The sequence below is a fragment of the Glandiceps talaboti genome, chromosome 5 (genome assembly GCF_964340395.1).
Source record: "Glandiceps talaboti chromosome 5, keGlaTala1.1, whole genome shotgun sequence".
NCBI lineage: Eukaryota > Metazoa > Hemichordata > Enteropneusta > Spengelidae > Glandiceps > Glandiceps talaboti.
In genome coordinates this window covers 21,154,069-21,171,479 of record NC_135553.1, presented here as the reverse complement: position 1 = coordinate 21,171,479, position 17,411 = coordinate 21,154,069, and the positions used below count along the sequence as shown (strand labels likewise).

The 17,411-nt window shown below is 36.1% G+C and overlaps 1 pseudogene across 1 annotated transcript; it reads left to right on the top strand.

The window, feature by feature from the left end:
- Nucleotides 1-11: 11 nt before the first annotated feature.
- On the top strand, nt 12-16,028 carry LOC144435261 (putative oxidoreductase YteT; annotated as a pseudogene). Its single transcript, XR_013480889.1, has 12 exons — nt 12-103; nt 3,606-3,716; nt 4,453-4,607; nt 7,031-7,090; nt 9,417-9,524; nt 10,533-10,589; nt 11,130-11,260; nt 12,227-12,281; nt 13,468-13,560; nt 13,760-13,990; nt 15,044-15,202; nt 15,776-16,028. The product of XR_013480889.1 is annotated as a putative oxidoreductase YteT (transcript).
- Nucleotides 16,029-17,411: the final 1,383 nt, after the last annotated feature.

The window sequence follows — 17,411 nt, the reverse complement described above, 5'->3', positions numbered from 1 at the left end:
AGGGGAATGGAGCTACGCTCCCCTAAGTAGTCATTTTAAATCTGCGAAACATTTATTTTTTCAATGTATGGCTGCCTCTTGGCTCTTACGAAAGTGGAAGCAGGTGAGTTCTGCGCTACCAAGTTATTGAATGGTATTTATTCAAACTTAGGTAACGTATGAATTGAAGTGCACAAAATTGTCATAAAGTCAACCGGTGACGGATCAACTCGTCTCAATTTCAACTCGTCCCATTTCAACTCGTCCCACTAAACTCGTCCAATTTTCAACTCGCCCCATCAATTTTCAACTCGCCAAAATTTACATGTGCATATATGAAATCGAACTTAGTAGTACTCAGTTTGGAGGGTCTGTGTTATCTCGTATTCCACTATTATTAAGTACCACTTGTGCTGTAAACACATACTACAAATACAATACTTAGGGAGTGTACAGTTTTAACTTCCGGGGGGGGGGGGCGGAGGATTTTCAGGGGGGGGGGGCACCAATTTTTCTCAAGAAAAATTAGGGGGGGGGGGGCTAAACAAAAATTTCACTATTTGTTAGGGGGGGGCACAAAAAAAACCTAAACCTGAATGTCAGGATGGACAAGTGCCAGATATGTATATAAAATAAAATATAGGCAAAACCCAACACTTGACTGTGCACAATGTCCTACAGAAGTAGCATTTAACATGGATTGATGATAAAACAGTGCACAAACCTATTAAATCACAATATTTGTATTCAGTGAAACAAAAATTGACCGGCGACTCTGCCACTTCTCAAGGTAACTTTCCCATGAAATTGTGTAGGACTTGTTTCATCACAATCACTGTCTGAGATATCAGCCGTGCTTGAAGTTTCAGAGTTATCAGAAAAACAATCATCACTGTCTATAACACCTATTATAGCATTTTCACTTTCAGAGTCACTACTATTTGTATCACTGATGTCTGTAGTTGTAGTTTGAAGTTCAATTGCAGTCACTTTTCTTGACCTAAATTCAGGTGTTCCAAGTATGTGCGTTGATATTATGTCTACTTTTTCTCCTTTTAATTTTCTATATTTTGGCAATTTATGCCTGTCTAGATATTTATCTAGCTCTTTTACGTTCAGTTTTTCTAGAGTTCCACTTATGAATAACTGCAACCAGTCATAGTCATTATAATTCTTGTTTTCTCTTTTCTTCTGTACCTCTAACTGATGTCTGGATCTAATGTTTTTCATCCTCTCCAAATTTCTCAAATGTTCAATGTAGTTTTTAACACTGTTCACACTGACAATATATTTCTCAGCAAAACGAGAAATAGCAGCTTCATCATTTAATTGTTTTGAAACATAGAGCTTTTTTAAGTTAGGTAGTCATCAACAGTTCGATTTGTGTTCGGTGTTTCAAACACATCCATATAATGACCTGGGTTGTGCATATCTGGCATAGGATGTGGTATTCTGTTCATAGATGGCGATACCCAATCTGTAGTGGAACAGTAACTGCACTTTGAGCCATTTTGTATACTGTATCTGTGTTTCATATGTGCGTATTTTTGTTAGTGGTTTCAGGGGGGGCCATGAAATAAAAACAAGAAGTCTTAGGGGGGGCCAGATAATTTATACCAGTTTTTGTAGGGGGGGGGGGGGGGGCACCAATAAAAATCCCTTGCTTCATTAGAAATCCTCCGGCCTCCCCCTGGAAATTAAAAATGTACACTCCCTTAGTTGCTAGGGAGAGGAGACAAGTTTCCAAAACCCGTACGCGTGGAAGTCGTAAGAGTGTCAGTCACTAATATTCTCCCTGGTTATTATCATTATTATTTCTTATTTGGGTTGTAAATATTAAGTCCTAATGTGAAAAATGGTATTCCATGACTGAGGAAAGTTGTTGTGCTAGTATAAGTTCTAGATCTAGCAAACACTTAGCCAAAACCATTACACCTCTTTCTGCTATGAAACGTTACATTTGCTACGCTTCAACTGGCCACGTAGGTAAAATCATGTAAATTTTTCAGTACCCGTACTTCGAGTCCATGTATCGTTTAGATTTATAAACGTTTACTAGTGTTGTTGGGGCGAGTTGAAAATGGGACGAGTTAAAAATGGGGCGAGTTGAAAATGGGGCGAGTTGAATTGGGGCGAGTTGAAATGGGACGAGTTGAAATTGGGACGAAGTGAATCGCAATCAAGTCAACCGATGAGTTCTTCCTCATCTGAATGATCGGAATGCCCTTCACTCTGACCATGGAAGAATACTATAAATGCTCTGACGGGCACTGCACTGTGTCCCATGGAAGTACATGTACACACACATGTTTACAATTTTGCAAACTACTACAAGATACTATAAACGACTGCTCCTGAGGTTTGAATGTTCAAAAAGTCTCCACATGCAGAGCGAGAGAGAGAGAGAGAGAGATAGAGAGAGAGAGAGAGAGAGAGAGAGAGAGAGAGAGAGAAAGATATAGAGAGAGAGAGAGAGAGAGACACACACACACACACACACACACACACACACACACACACACACACACAGGAAGGCATACACAGATACATTCACATTATGGCTGTCACCCAACTTATCACAGAATATAGGTTTTAGAAGGTATCATGGTGAAGCCACAAGAAAGTTTTTGAATTCACTTGGTAAATGACCGCTCCTGGGGTTTAATTTTGTTAAAATCACAAGCAAAATATTTCAGGGGCCTCTCCTTTCAGCCCATCAGTATTTTCATGCTCCCCTTTGAACCTACAATTTTTGTCATGTCCCCCCAATCCCCCCTCCCCATAACAGTCAGTACAAAACACAGGGGCAGGCCAGGCTAGGTCAGGTCAGGTCTGAGACTCAATTTTTTTTTTATTCACATTCACATTCACATTCAGATCCAAAGATTTTCGAGTAAATAAATTGTTGAATTAGAATTTATAAAAGAGGAGGTAAAATTTGCCATGAAAAGCAAAATATATTGTAAATAAAAACACATCACAGATCTTTGGATCCAAATGTGAATGTGAATCAGAAAAAAAATATTCGGCCTATACCTGGCCTGACCTTGACCTGTACCTGGCCAGACCTGTACCTGACCTGCAGTTGTGTTTTGTACCAACCGGTATGGAGGTTTCTAGTATCGCTTGAGTCCACACACCTCAAAATTTATTAGACATTCTGTTGTTACCAAGTTAATTGATTAGATTCCCTTCTTGTAATAAATATGATTTACTCATAGGTAGATTTATTGTAAGCCAGTGCTGTAAACAAGATTAGCAAACACCCTTTACGACCTGTTTTGAACCAGGAAGGTATTTTGAAGTGATCACAGGTTGTTTAGATTTATGAAGTAGATAACAGGAAATCATGACCACCTGTAGCAATCACTGACATTGCTTCATGCATATCAAAATAAGTAAAATATCTCCTATGCGAAACAAATAACTCTATATTTATCAAACGTGCAATACACAGACTTTCTGCTAAGTGTGTATACAATCAATTTTTTCAGACAAGTTGATACTTACTTCTTGTTTTTCATGTATACTGTGAGTTTAATATCGGTTCGTTTATAAAATTGACTATTTTTATGGTCCAAAATAATAAATCATAGTGCGTACTTTGCTCTGTGTTTGACTTTCAGATCAACAGTGGTTCAGACATGGAAGAAGTAGTAACTGCAGTGGTTATTGGCGCCGGTTGTAGAGGGGAAAACTATGCTACTTTTGCACTGGATTTCCCAGCGAGGTTGAAAGTAAGTATAATCTGTTGACTATATATTCACTTTTAAACAGAGTAAATGTTGGATAAAATGGACACACAACTATAGAATTTAGGAAGTTACAATCATACTAAAAGTGTTCAAATCATTTGAAGTTAAGTCAAATAACATCAGTTAAACGAGGAAGTAAGGCAAAAATTGTCGAATGAATATTTGATTGTTTGGAGAACAAACGTATTCAACGATGCAAGGAAATATGGAAGGAGTAACAATTAAATTGCATTCTTATAGAATCTTTTTATAGAATAATTTTAAGTTTAATGACAACTTAAGCAATTGTATTAGATTTTACACTATGTAGAAATTTGTCAAAAATTTAGACTAAAAAAGTGATTGTAATTTGGGTATAGAAATAGGGAGAAAAAGTAAGCCAAGATACCTTTACAAAAATGTTTAACCAACTGTATCTCTTAGCCTGTCTCAAGCTGTGCTACAACTACCTACTAGCAGCAAGTTTCTCGATTGGTCACAGTGTAATCTTTCTCTCACTGATGTTTAATTGTAAACAAGTTGTTGATAAGACCAAGACTGGCTAGTCACTTGTAACACAGAAAATACCCGGGCATATGACACACATACACTTTCTACCTTCACTCAGACTAATAAACAAACAATTCCACAATTACTGAGAAAAAAAACATACATCCATTCCTTGTAAAGATACTAGCCGTTCATATATTCATTAAATCGTGTACTTTTTTCTATAAAGATAGTCGGCGTGGCCGAACCAAGAGTATTTCGTAGAGAAGAAATGAAGCAGGCACATGGTATTCCTACAGACAAAGTCTTCAATAATTGGTCAGAATTAGTCAAGGTCAAAAAATTGATGTTGCTATAGTAACAACACAGGATCAACTTCATAAGGTCAGTGGAGGTCATTTTTGAGGAACAGTATTGGTAATAAGTGAGACTTTTGTCAATTTCAGTGTATAAATTAGTATGCCTGTCCCAAAATTCATGGTTTTTATTTCAGAGCAGAAAAATTTCATAATATAGGTATGGCAGTATGGGGTAAACTTTATTTTTAGACATTTCAATAATCTATATCATTACGTAGAGATCTCAACAAAGGTTTGTTTTATGGTGATAAAATCAATATTCACAACTCCCAAGTGTTTATAATCTTCACATACATAGTCATAAGTATGTATTGTACATCTAACAAATACAAAATTTAATGTATTCATGTCTGCTAAGGCCTAATAAAAAAAATTGTGTGGTTCCGATTACACTCAATTTTTTATTTTATTTTATTATATTTTTTTTTTTCATGTGTGAGTGTCTAGTTCAGGCTTTCAGCATTCCTCTTAAAGGGGAATACGACTTCTGAAAAAAGTGACATTTTCGTAGACTATGGGTTCTGGAGAATCATTTCATAATTTACCATTACCTACAGTACAAATTTACTTGCAATTTCAGAGAAGCATCAGTATGATCTTGTGCCTTTATAGGGTGTCTTTGCTATGGGCTGTTGCATCATGGGATTCAGCAGAAATAATATATTCATGCTTGTACAATGAATAGTCCTGAGTCCTGAGTGTCTATTCCATTCAGTGTAAAACATCTCTCATGAATATTCATTCTGTAACCATGAATATATTATATCTGCTGAAACTCATGATGCAATAGCCTACAGCAAAGATACCCTAAATAGCTCAAGTTCAATTTGATGTTTTTCTGATATCGCAAGTAATTCTAGGTGATGTAAAATCATGAAATGACTCTCCAGAACCCAAAGTTTATAAAAGTAATCTTATTTCCAGGAGTGGTATTCCCCTTTAAGAAAGTATACAAAATCAAATTATACCAACTGGATAAAAATTAAAAGATGCAAAACAGCATATTACTAATATTACTAATATTTGATCTTGATATGAACACACACCTGTCCCAAACATAGACATTGCTTGCATGGCTATGGACACACACCTGTCCCAAACTTTGACATCAATTGCATGGCTGTGAACACACACCTGTCCCAAACTTTGACATCAATTGCATTGCTAAGAACACACACCTGTCCCAAACATAGACATTGATTGCATTGCTATGAACATACACCTGTCCCAAACTTAGACATTGATTGCATTGCTATGAACACACACCAGTCCCAAACTTAGACATCAATTGCATTCAATTTGCTATGAACACACACCTGTCCCAAACATAGACATTGATTGCATGGCTGTGAACACACACCAGTCCCAAACTTAGACATTGATTGCATTGCTATGAACACACACCTGTCCCAAACTTAGACATCAATTGCATGGCTGTGAACACACACCTGTCCCAAACATAGACATTGATTGCATGGCTATGAACACACACCTGTCCCAAACTTAGACATTGATTGCATTGCTATGAACACACACCTGTCCCAAACTTAGACATCAATTGCATGGCTGTGAACACACACCTGTCCCAAACATAGACATTGATTGCATTGCTATGAACACACACCTGTCCCAAACTTAGACATTGATTGCATGGCTGTGAACACACACCTGTCCCAAACTTAGACATTGATTGCATTGCTATGAACACACACCTGTCCCAAACTTAGACATTGATTGCATGGCTATGGACACACACCTGTCCCAAACTTTGACATTGATTGCATTGCTATGGACACACACCTGTCCCAAACATAGACATCAATTGCATTGCTATGGACACACACCTGTCCCAAACTTAGACATCAATTGCATTGCTATGAACACACACCTGTCCCAAACTTAGACATCAATTGCATTGCTATGAACACACACCTGTCCCAAACTTAGACATCAATTGCATTGCTATGAACACACACCTGTCCCAAACTTTGACATTGATTGCATTGCTATGGACACACACCTGTCCCAAACTTAGACATTGATTGCATTGCTATGAACACACACCTGTCCCAAACTTAGACATCAATTGCATTGCTATGAACACACACCTGTCCCAAACTTAGACATTGATTGCATGGCTATGGACACACACCTGTCCCAAACTTAGACATCAATTGCATTGCTATGAACACACACCTGTCCCAAACTTAGACATTGATTGCATTGCTATGAACACACACCTGTCCCAAACATAGACATCAATTGCATTGCTATGAACACACACCTGTCCCAATCTTTGACATTGATTGCATTGCTATGAACACACACCTGTCCCATTAAGCTTAGACATTGATTGCATGGCTAAGATTCGAGCATGCACATGTCCCAAGTTTAGGTCAGGCAATTCAGGCCATTAATTTCTGACAAAAGATTTGCCATTTATTTCAGGACCCTGCTGTGGCATGTGCTAACAAGGGATATCATATTCTGTTGGAAAAACCTATGGCAGTAAGTTTAAAAAAGTAGAAAATTGAATAGAATAATAAGTTAAGTGTATACCTCTATTCTCATGGTACACTGACAACAAATATTAGTGTATCGATCTTCTTTTCATAAAGAGCGCCCTCATGCAGTGATGTGAATTAAGTGATAACCCATCCCAGCTATCTAAGTTACTATCATTTCAAAAGCTCAGTTTTGAATCTTTCACCATATTAAAACTGTACTAGTTGTAACTGGAGTATCATTTTTCAATCAAACAACCGAAATATATATAGTCACTGAAAATTAGTAAAATACCAATAATAAGACATTGTACATGTTAATTAGTACAGAAACAGGTTGAAATGGTCATCACCATTGAGGGCGTTTATTTTTGGGTGCGGACCCAAAATTAATTTGATTTGATTTATCGTGTTACAAAAAAATAATATGTTTACCCAGTGATGCAATAATGTTCATAGAGTACAATATCATGAGTAAGATATTGTAGTAGACTGTAAGATACGCCGTGACATTTCGCCCTCACCGGCCTCCTCTGGTAGGGGTTGGCCGATGTGTGAGGGCGCCCCGCCACGGCGTACCTTACAGATTAGATATTGTAGCTAACAACACATTTTCAAAAAAACATCCCATTTGCAGCTTAAGGACATGGACAGTAATGAATTGAATTGAAGTAAATTGAAGTGAAATTGCATCTGTCCATTGTTCAACAATGAAATGCCTAATAATGGTGTGGGGATAACTGAGAGTAAATGTGACATGGTGATGATTGCTCATATTTTAGAAAGTTATGAAGTATTGCTTTAGGAGGACTATATTATCCAAAGACCAGCTAGGTCATTCTGTTATTTAAACAATAATGTACGCCCTCCCAGCCCATAATGGACGAAAGCAAACTTTGAACGACATAATGGGCGAGGCGACAGCCGAGCCAATTATGGAGTGCAAAGTTTGCTTGAGTCCATTATGGACTGGGAGGGTGTACATTATTGTTATTATTTTATAGTTTTGCCAATTCCAGTGAATTTGTAGACCGAGAAACGCAAAACAACGTATAATATACACAGCGCTGAACATCGTCTGCCATGTTTGGCCCAGAAGCTGAATACTAATCATAGCGATACACGTACGTACACGTACACACACATATACACTTCAATGAACTGCTGTGAACACAAATTTGTTTCATGAATGTGTTGCATTTTTAAACAGTGGAAATGACAATCATAAGTAACAACATACATTTCGAAAAAATACCTAGTCGTACATTTTGTATGAAGAAACAGAACAAATAAGCTTGTATTGTTATGCTCGTTACGGGGCGGCGATGCCCAATAACGGAGTACATTATCAGTAATAATGTACAGGGATGACATCACAAAATTCACTGGAATTGGTAATGCTATAATATAATACATAGTATGTACCAGAGATTATTACATATGTACCAAGAGATTACTTGCACTGGTGTGCACGCATACTACCCCGGTAGTGGTATTTTCACCGCAGTGCAATACGAAAAACATTATTGTATACCTTCATGCAAATTATATGCAAATGATTAGGCACAATCTTTCACAACACGTGAAATTACGTGATCGCACTGCTTGATTTTTATGGAAATTTGCCGCTTCAGATAAACATATATAATAATATTACAGAACCCCAGGTCACCTGAGTTCCAGTGTTGGTACTCAGGGATATTTTGCTTATGCTTGCAGTATTTTCTGCTGCATTTTCATGAGCGTATCATATTACATTGTACTTGCACCAGTGCACACACATACTAGTAGTATTTTCACTGCAGTGCAATACCAAAAATATTAGTATATCTGCATGCAAATTATGCAAATGAGGATGAAATTGTTCACTACAAATTGCTTAATCGTGCTGTATGATTTTCATGAATTTTATGCAAATTTGCTGTTTTAGATAAACACATGTAATCATAACAGATCGCCAAGTGTGGGTACGCAGAAGTATTTTTACCAGTTTTCAATACTTTGCCCATTTCCTGTAACATTTTCATGGCTGCACCAAAAATTAAAAAAAATCAGCAGAGCTTTGTCAACCACTGGGTCGCTTGTTTCTCATCTAAATATCTATTGATGTTTCAAGATTTTCTTTCAAGATTTAAGTGACAAGATCATCAGAAACATTTAATTCTGAGCTTATATGATGTTTATTTCGCTATTCTGATTGTTTTCTATTTATTTTCATATTGTACAAGGGGGCCGGTGACCTATACTGAATAAACTACTGTATCCTAAGTAGTAATGGTATTAGTCAAAGTAAGGATTTATTGGATTAAATTCTGTTAATCCCTCACCAGGTCACAGAGGAAGACTGTCGTGAAATTGTTACAACATGTGAGAAGAATAATGTAATATTAGCAGTGTGTCATGTACTCAGGTACTATCCACCTGTTAGAAAGATAAAGGTAAGTTTCAACTGGAGAGAGAGAGAGAGAGAGAGAGAGAGAGAGAGAGAGAGAGAGAGAGAGAGAGAGAGAGAGAGAGAGAGAGAGAGAGAGAGAGAGAGAGAGAGAGAGAGAGAGAGAGAGAGGGAGGGAGGGAGGGAGGGAGGGAGGGAGGGAGGGAGGGAGGGAGGGAGAGAGAGAGAGAGGGAGAGAGACAGACAGACGGAGGGGAATATCACAGCTCTTTAATTAAAACTGCATATCATAATTTTGATCAAGAATAACCGGGTCTAACCTGATGAAATGATCTGGGAACTGATTGCAGATTTTACTCAGTACTGTTATGCCCTCACTGATGGATAATGTATAAATATGATGAAATATAAAAGGAAAACTTACATCTGTAATGTGTCAGAGCTTTCTGAAAATTTGTAGAAACAAAATTCAAAAAAGTGCTGTCATTATTAAAGTCATATAGCAATTATATCCTAAAAGTTACTCATTTATGCCTAGCCTTGGTTCAAATTATATTAAAAGAATTTAGCCAGTCAGAAGCAAATGGCCCCACAGGACATCAAATCAATGACAATACCAGTAACTTTTACAAACTAAGTTTTCACTGCTTGTATCAGTCTGTTTGCTGACATCATACCAGTATACATAATTTAGGCAGCCATTGCACTCTGATTCTGACCACTCAAAGCCATCATGATCAAAAGGAGAGTGAAAATGTGAGAAAAACTGGAATTTCTTGTGAGTCACCACATCGTAAGAGATAGGGGAACACCAAATTTTGGTGCATCACGAGAAAGTGTGTGCATCAGTGGCACGTCAACTTGACTTAGAGGGAACACTGAACACCACACAACTATGAAGCAGAGTAAACAATACTAATTTACCATAACCAAATCTATGTCTGGCCCAGTATTGTGCAAAAAGTGAAAATATGTTCTTGACACTTTAATAAAACTGTCAATATATCTTTTAATGGTATTATTATATTATTTTGTTCCTGTTTCCATTTTTCAGGAGTTAATTAACAGCGGTGCAATTGGTGATGTTGTCAATATCCAACATACAGAACCTGTAAGTCTTTACATTAAACATACTGTACTAAACCAGTGCAGTAATAACCATACAAATATCTATTTTACAGTTTTGAATCTAAGAGCTGATGTACGATAACTTTTTCATAATTGAATATTATACATGCTCTAATTGTCTGAGTGGATAAAGTTGTAATTATGTGTTGATAATCATACAGCCATGTGACATTGATAGAATGATGTAATCTATAAAGTGTCGGAGAACTTGTAATATCATATTAATGGTAAATAGATAAAACTGTTTCAAAATTTTTTCCACTCCTTGTATCAACCTGTTTGCAGAGAGTAAGGATGGCAACTGTTGAAAATTCCAACCTTAAACAGTTGCTGACAGACACTTTACATCAGCGATACTCATAACCTGAAAGATCCAGACGTTGCTTCCGCATATATAATTTGCTCTCTGATGGAGAATAGTGATGAGTTAAGTAACATACGCAGACCAGCAGTTGGACCTTTCAGACTACGATACTCTGCCATTCATGTGATCTTAATTTTTATGCTCGCTATGCATCACCAGGTTGGGTATTGGCATTTTGCACACTCATATGTCAGAGGAAACTGGAGGAATGAGGAAAGCAGCTCATTTTCATTGATGGCAAAATCATGTCATGATGTTGATCTCCTGAGATATTGGATGGGAGATGCAAGGTAAGTCACAGATTCTTTAACCAAACCGCTCAGACTTTTCAATAGTCACATAATGCATAATTATAGTTTTATTGCTTATCCTTCTCAAGTGCCATCTTCCACTGAACTTATTTCAAAACTATCACAGATGAATTTGCTTGGGGTAATCTAAAACTCAAATTTTGTTTTCATCACATTTTCTTGAATACATTTAAAATTATTAAGGTGTGAATAGGAATCGAAATTTCCCAGTTGAGCCATTGACCTTTAACCTTGGCCAAGATTTTCAGGATCAAACATCCCACATTTTTCTTTCTACCAAAACCCAACAAGTTGGATATAGAAAGATGCCATTCATTACTCTTCACCTATGTTAATCAAGGTTAGCTATCAAGCCAAACACTAAGCATTTACCTTGACCTTGATCTTCAAGGTCAGTAGCAAATTGTTCTGTAACTTTGTAAGTTTCATACCTAGAGACATCATTCAAATATGTAACTGCACATTGTTAGAGGTAAGCTTACTATTTTGACAGACATCTGACCTTGACCTTCATCTTCAAGGTCAAATTTAAATTTTCTCAATAACTTTGAAAAGTTTGTTAATAGGGGTCATCATTCAAAACGTTTTTAGAAATGTTATAAGGGGTAACCTTTCTGATAAGATTATAAGATCATATTTCAGACACCAAAGAATAGCACAGTACATGTTGTGTTGGGGGCTTTGTGTTTGAATGCAGAAGACTTGTTAACATAATTTGACACTTTGTATAATCATTTATACGGGATTACTGAATAAAGATAATTATTGATAAATTTGGTATGATGAAAGAAATCCTAAACAAATCTACCTGAGTTTGTTAATACAATAGTAACAGCCAACAAAATAATCCAAATGAACAAAGAAAAATTGCCTTATTCAATCATATTGCTTGAACTGTGTTTTATGGTTTTAAATGCAAAAACAACATTATTTGCTTCACTTCAGGTGCACACACGTTTCATCGTTTGGTTCCCTGCAGCATTTCAGGAAGGAGAAAAAGGTAAATCTAATTTATAAAACAATTTCATCATGGCTTCCTACTTTGAATAATGAATGTGAAATAACATTGACAAAGTCTGTTCAAAACTCAATACAATGCAAAAAAGCTTTAAAAAATGTGTAAAAAGTTTGTTATTGTACGTACAATAGCAAACATTTCACACATTGATTGATCTTTTGCAATTTGCAAATTACAATGTAGACTATAAGATACGTAGTGACGTTTCGCCCTCACCGGCCTTCTCTCACAACGTTGAACCTAACTTTTGACAACGTTCTACTTGGTCCATTTATCTGTGAAATGAGAGGCGAAATCAATAACAAGAATAAAACCTGGTTGACCCTTGACTAAATCGATGGCTGTATGTGCTAGAGGTAGTATATCGATTTCCCGTAACCACGAACACGTCTCTTCCTATACAAAAAAAACCTCTAGACATTCTCTCTATTTCAAATTCACTGATGGGAAGACTTTGTTTTGGCATCCACGACAGACATTTTGTGGATATGCGTAGGTCAAACAGCAGTTTATACTTCCATGGTCAAACTGAGAACGTAATCGGTATACTTTGTTTGTATACAAGTATGAACAGATTATTACAGTGTTTACACATGATAAGATACAAGATGGTTGTCGACGGAACGTATGTTAATATCAGTGACACAATGTCCGGTTCTGTTGTCAGTGAAATTAAAATAAATTAACTTAAAAATCTGACGTCATGATCATATGAACACCTTTTACTGTGTACATGCCTGTGATTGGCCGCAACCAGTTCTGGTTGGAAAATGCTAGGAAGAGCGCAGTTCGATACAGACATGTTAGGGGTTGACCGATGTGTGAGGGTGCCCTGTCACGGCATACCTTACAGACTAAGTATATTGTATATGCTGACAAAATGTCACAAATATTTGTGATTGGTTCGCAAAAAGTCGTTTTGACTCAGAGAAGAAAATTTTTCTTTTCACTTTTCCATAAACAATCATTCATTCTTGCATAAAAGATACAGCTGGTGCTTTTTGTATTTCTTATCTAAAAAGTCAATTCCACGATAGCTTTAAAATGTTACTATATAATTATCAATGAACACCATCATAAGCTAGTCTCCATACAAATACTTAAGACACATCATAGGGGAGCAAGTAGTATGCATTTAGTACTTATCGCTATGTTATTCTTTTGATAGCCAACAGGTGCCAGCTCTAGATGTATGGATTGCCCTGTTGAAGCAGACTGTCCGTATTCAGCTAAAAAACTCTACCTGGAACAGTTGAAATGGGTGAGCTATTAATTTGAGTAATTTTGTCAAATAAAGGCTGTTGTTTGAATTTTAAGATGTAAAAATAATACCTGTATTGACAAACACATTCATGAAATGGAATGTGGTATGTACATGTACTTATCTCCCAGAAGATTTGGTTTGCAGTTTGAAAGACCAGACAATCGACAGTTAAATGATTATCTTGTGTCATTGATAGGGAAATACTGGTTGGCCAGTGTCTGTAATCTGTGACGTTCCTGACATAGAGAACGTAACTGATGCCCTAAAGAACGGACCATATGGACGGTGTGTCTATGAATGTGACAATGATGTTTGTGATAATCAAGTTGTCAACTTCAACTTTGAGGGCGGTAGAACAGCAACTTTGACCATGATCGCATTTACAGAGGCTGTATGTACAAGGAAGACTACAGTGTATGGTACCAAGGTATATAGTATTGTCACATCAATGGAACTTTTTTGCTAAAACTACAGTCGTAGCCTCGCTCCGATCTAGAGCACCGATCTGGAGCAATACTATAACCGCATACTGATTAGCGAGTGCCAGAGGTATGAGCCACCAGCACTCACAGTTCATGCCTTCGGCAATTGCAGTTCCTGACTTTGATTTAGATGAAACATAGCAAAAATGGCACGAATGACTGTCGACAGTCTACAATGGAACTTATTAAGCTCTACTTTCAAAATGGTTTCTGATGTAATTGCAAATACACCACTTTCCTGCTGAACATGAGTCAATGCAATAAACTTTTATTGCCATTATTTTGTGTAAATATTGAACAATTCTTGGGCTTTGGTAAACCTCACTCATTTCCCTCAGCTTACAAAGACATCTGAGTATTCTACATGTTCATGGATGCCTTTGTATTCTTTAGATATGGGGCAGTACAGTTACAGCCACGGTTACAGACAACATTGATAAACCATAAAATACATTGCGTAATGGATAATTGAACTGTTTCAGCTACTTGTCACACTCACTTAGAATGTTCATATCAGGTGTAAAATAGCACTTAGTAATCTATCTGTATACAATGATTGCTCATTGGGAAGGGTAGACCCTAGCTGATCGTAACAGTGAATGAAGTGTCAAAATTTATTGACATGTATATTCTAATTGTGACACAGTTGGGTTTTGTTTGCTGTCAACATTGTTTACAAATTGAGTAAATTTAGAGTGACCACTACTGGGCTGATAATTAAACACTTTTATATTGTAACACATACCGTAGTAGCTGAAATGCTTTAATCATCCATTAGGCGTTGTATGACAGTGTATTCCTATTCAGGACTACTTGGTTGGATGCCAACTGTGTTATCCCACACATTTAGCACGGTTTATTGTATCTACAATTGTGTCTTGACAAATCAGATATTGAGCTGTGCACCATCAATACGCTGGTATAAATATGAAAACACTGCAGACATTTCAGTAAAATCTGGTCTATTCAAACTCTTCTCCTATGATTGTTTTACCCAGGGTGAAATCAGATGTGACGGCAGTTCTGTATTTCTGTATGAATTCAATACTGGGAAACTGACACAGTGCAAGTCTGAAAAACGTCCGACTGGATCCAGGTTAGCAGGACATGGCTATGCTGATTATTATCTGATGGATGCCTTTTTGAATGCTATATTGGTAAGTTGATTAGGTGCACATGGTAAGTTGATTAGTTAAACCACTATGACTCAGCTGGGTATCAACTGAATGGTCTTAGTATGTTTATAATAAGGATACAATGGGTCCTTAATTAGTCTAGACATGATAACCACAACTTAGCATCGTGTTAAGCAATCTGATTAAAATCCGATGTGGTGAAAGCGGCTAGAATAGATGTCCTTATTTACCTCTATTCATCGTGTTGTGACGTTTGTTTTGTTCGGAGTGATCGTCGCCTTGTGGGAAGGCGGCGATCACTCCGAACAAAACAAACGTCACAACACGATGAATAGAGGTAAATAAGGACATCTAGCCGCTTTCACCACATCGGATTTTAATCAGATTGCGTGTTAAGCAACCTGATTTGTTCACTTCAAAGTCCAGGGCTGTAATAAATATATACTTGGAGATCAAAAGTTCACTCAATCAGTTAAGTGTTGCCATCAATCCAAACGTAGGTGAAAGTGGCTTATGATAGGCATTTTCTCTGTTAAATGTATTATCGAGTGTTCTTTTGATAGTGACACTCTTTTTTTTTGTTCATTTCGATAGACTAAAGATGTATCTGGAATCAAGACCGGACCTCGAGATACACTAGCCAGTCATATTCTAGTCTTTGCTGCTGAGAAATCAAGAACAGAAAACAGAGTTATTACAATAAATGAAGATTATTCATACCAGTGAGACATCGATCTAAAGTGGAAATGGTCCAACTCATCATGTTATAAAAGTTGCACAAGCAGAGTTTATATATAAAGCTATTTGACTAGAATGAAAATACTTACACAAAACCTTGATTAAAGTGGCCATATGGATGAGAATTTGGTATTTAGCTGGATTTTTAATTTATAAAATAATTTTATCATGTCTTCCTATTTGAAAAATCAATGTGAAACAACATTGACCAAGTCTGTGTTTGTAACTCAATACATATGCAAAAGATTAATAATTGTGTAAAAAGTGTGTTATGGTATGTACAATAACAAATATTTGACACATTTATTAATCTTTTGCAATTTATTGAGTTACAAACAAGGACTTGGTCAATGTTGTTTCACATTGATTTTTCAAGTAGGAAGGCCATGATAAAATTGTTTTATAAATTAAAAATCCAAAATAAATAATTACCCAATCCTCATCCATATGGTCACTTTAAACTATACCTGTCCAGTACATGTATACTCTTTATAATACAATGTGTACATGTATTTGTCATAGAAGCACTAAGATTCATACACAAGTTCTCTTTTTCCACTTTTGATTGAGAAAAAGACATGTTTTGAACAAATAGCTTGTTCTTCTACCGTGTCTAAGTTGATCTGACAGATTGCTCAGAATTTGCTGGAGGTGTTAAGTAACCAAAGCTTTAAAAAGGTTTACATGTTTTTAATGTTTATAGTGATGTAATGGTATAATGTTTACAGTGCATAGTTACTTTCTGTGGCACTGAATTCAAATCTCTGACATTGTTATCACACTTGATAGCATATTTGTGATTTCCTCAACATTTTATGATATGCTACTATAATGAAATATGTCATCAAATTGTTAAATTAATTCAATTCCTACATTCTAGGTTTTTTTTTCTGGTAATAGCAAGTAAGGGTTCAACATGCTTCAGTAAATAGAATACAACACTGTTTGGCATCCTTTACAACTCCAACTGTGAAAATTATAGCCCCCCCCCCCAGCCCCATATATATATATATATATATATATATATATATATATATATATATATATATATATATATATATATATATATATATATATATATATATATATATATATATATATATATATATATATATATATATATATATATATATTCTCAATGCACTATATGTAAAATGTCTATGCTGGAGTAAACCATGCTCAATACATGTATGTATTATGATGATCGCAGCATCGTTAAAAACTATGTAAAGGCTCCTGTAAATGTGTATCTTGCTTGATACTGTGTTTTATATATATTGATATGTATTGATATATATTATATATTGATGTGTATTATAGAAATTCAGTTTGCCCTCTTCAATTAACGTGAACAAAAATTGAAAAGTAGTTGAAAAGAGTTGAACATTGCTATATAGCTTGGAAATCAAGTAAATGGGGGATTATTAAACAGACATCTTCTTTGATTATAAATAATAGGAATAAGGAAAGGAAAGGAAGTGAAATAGAAAAT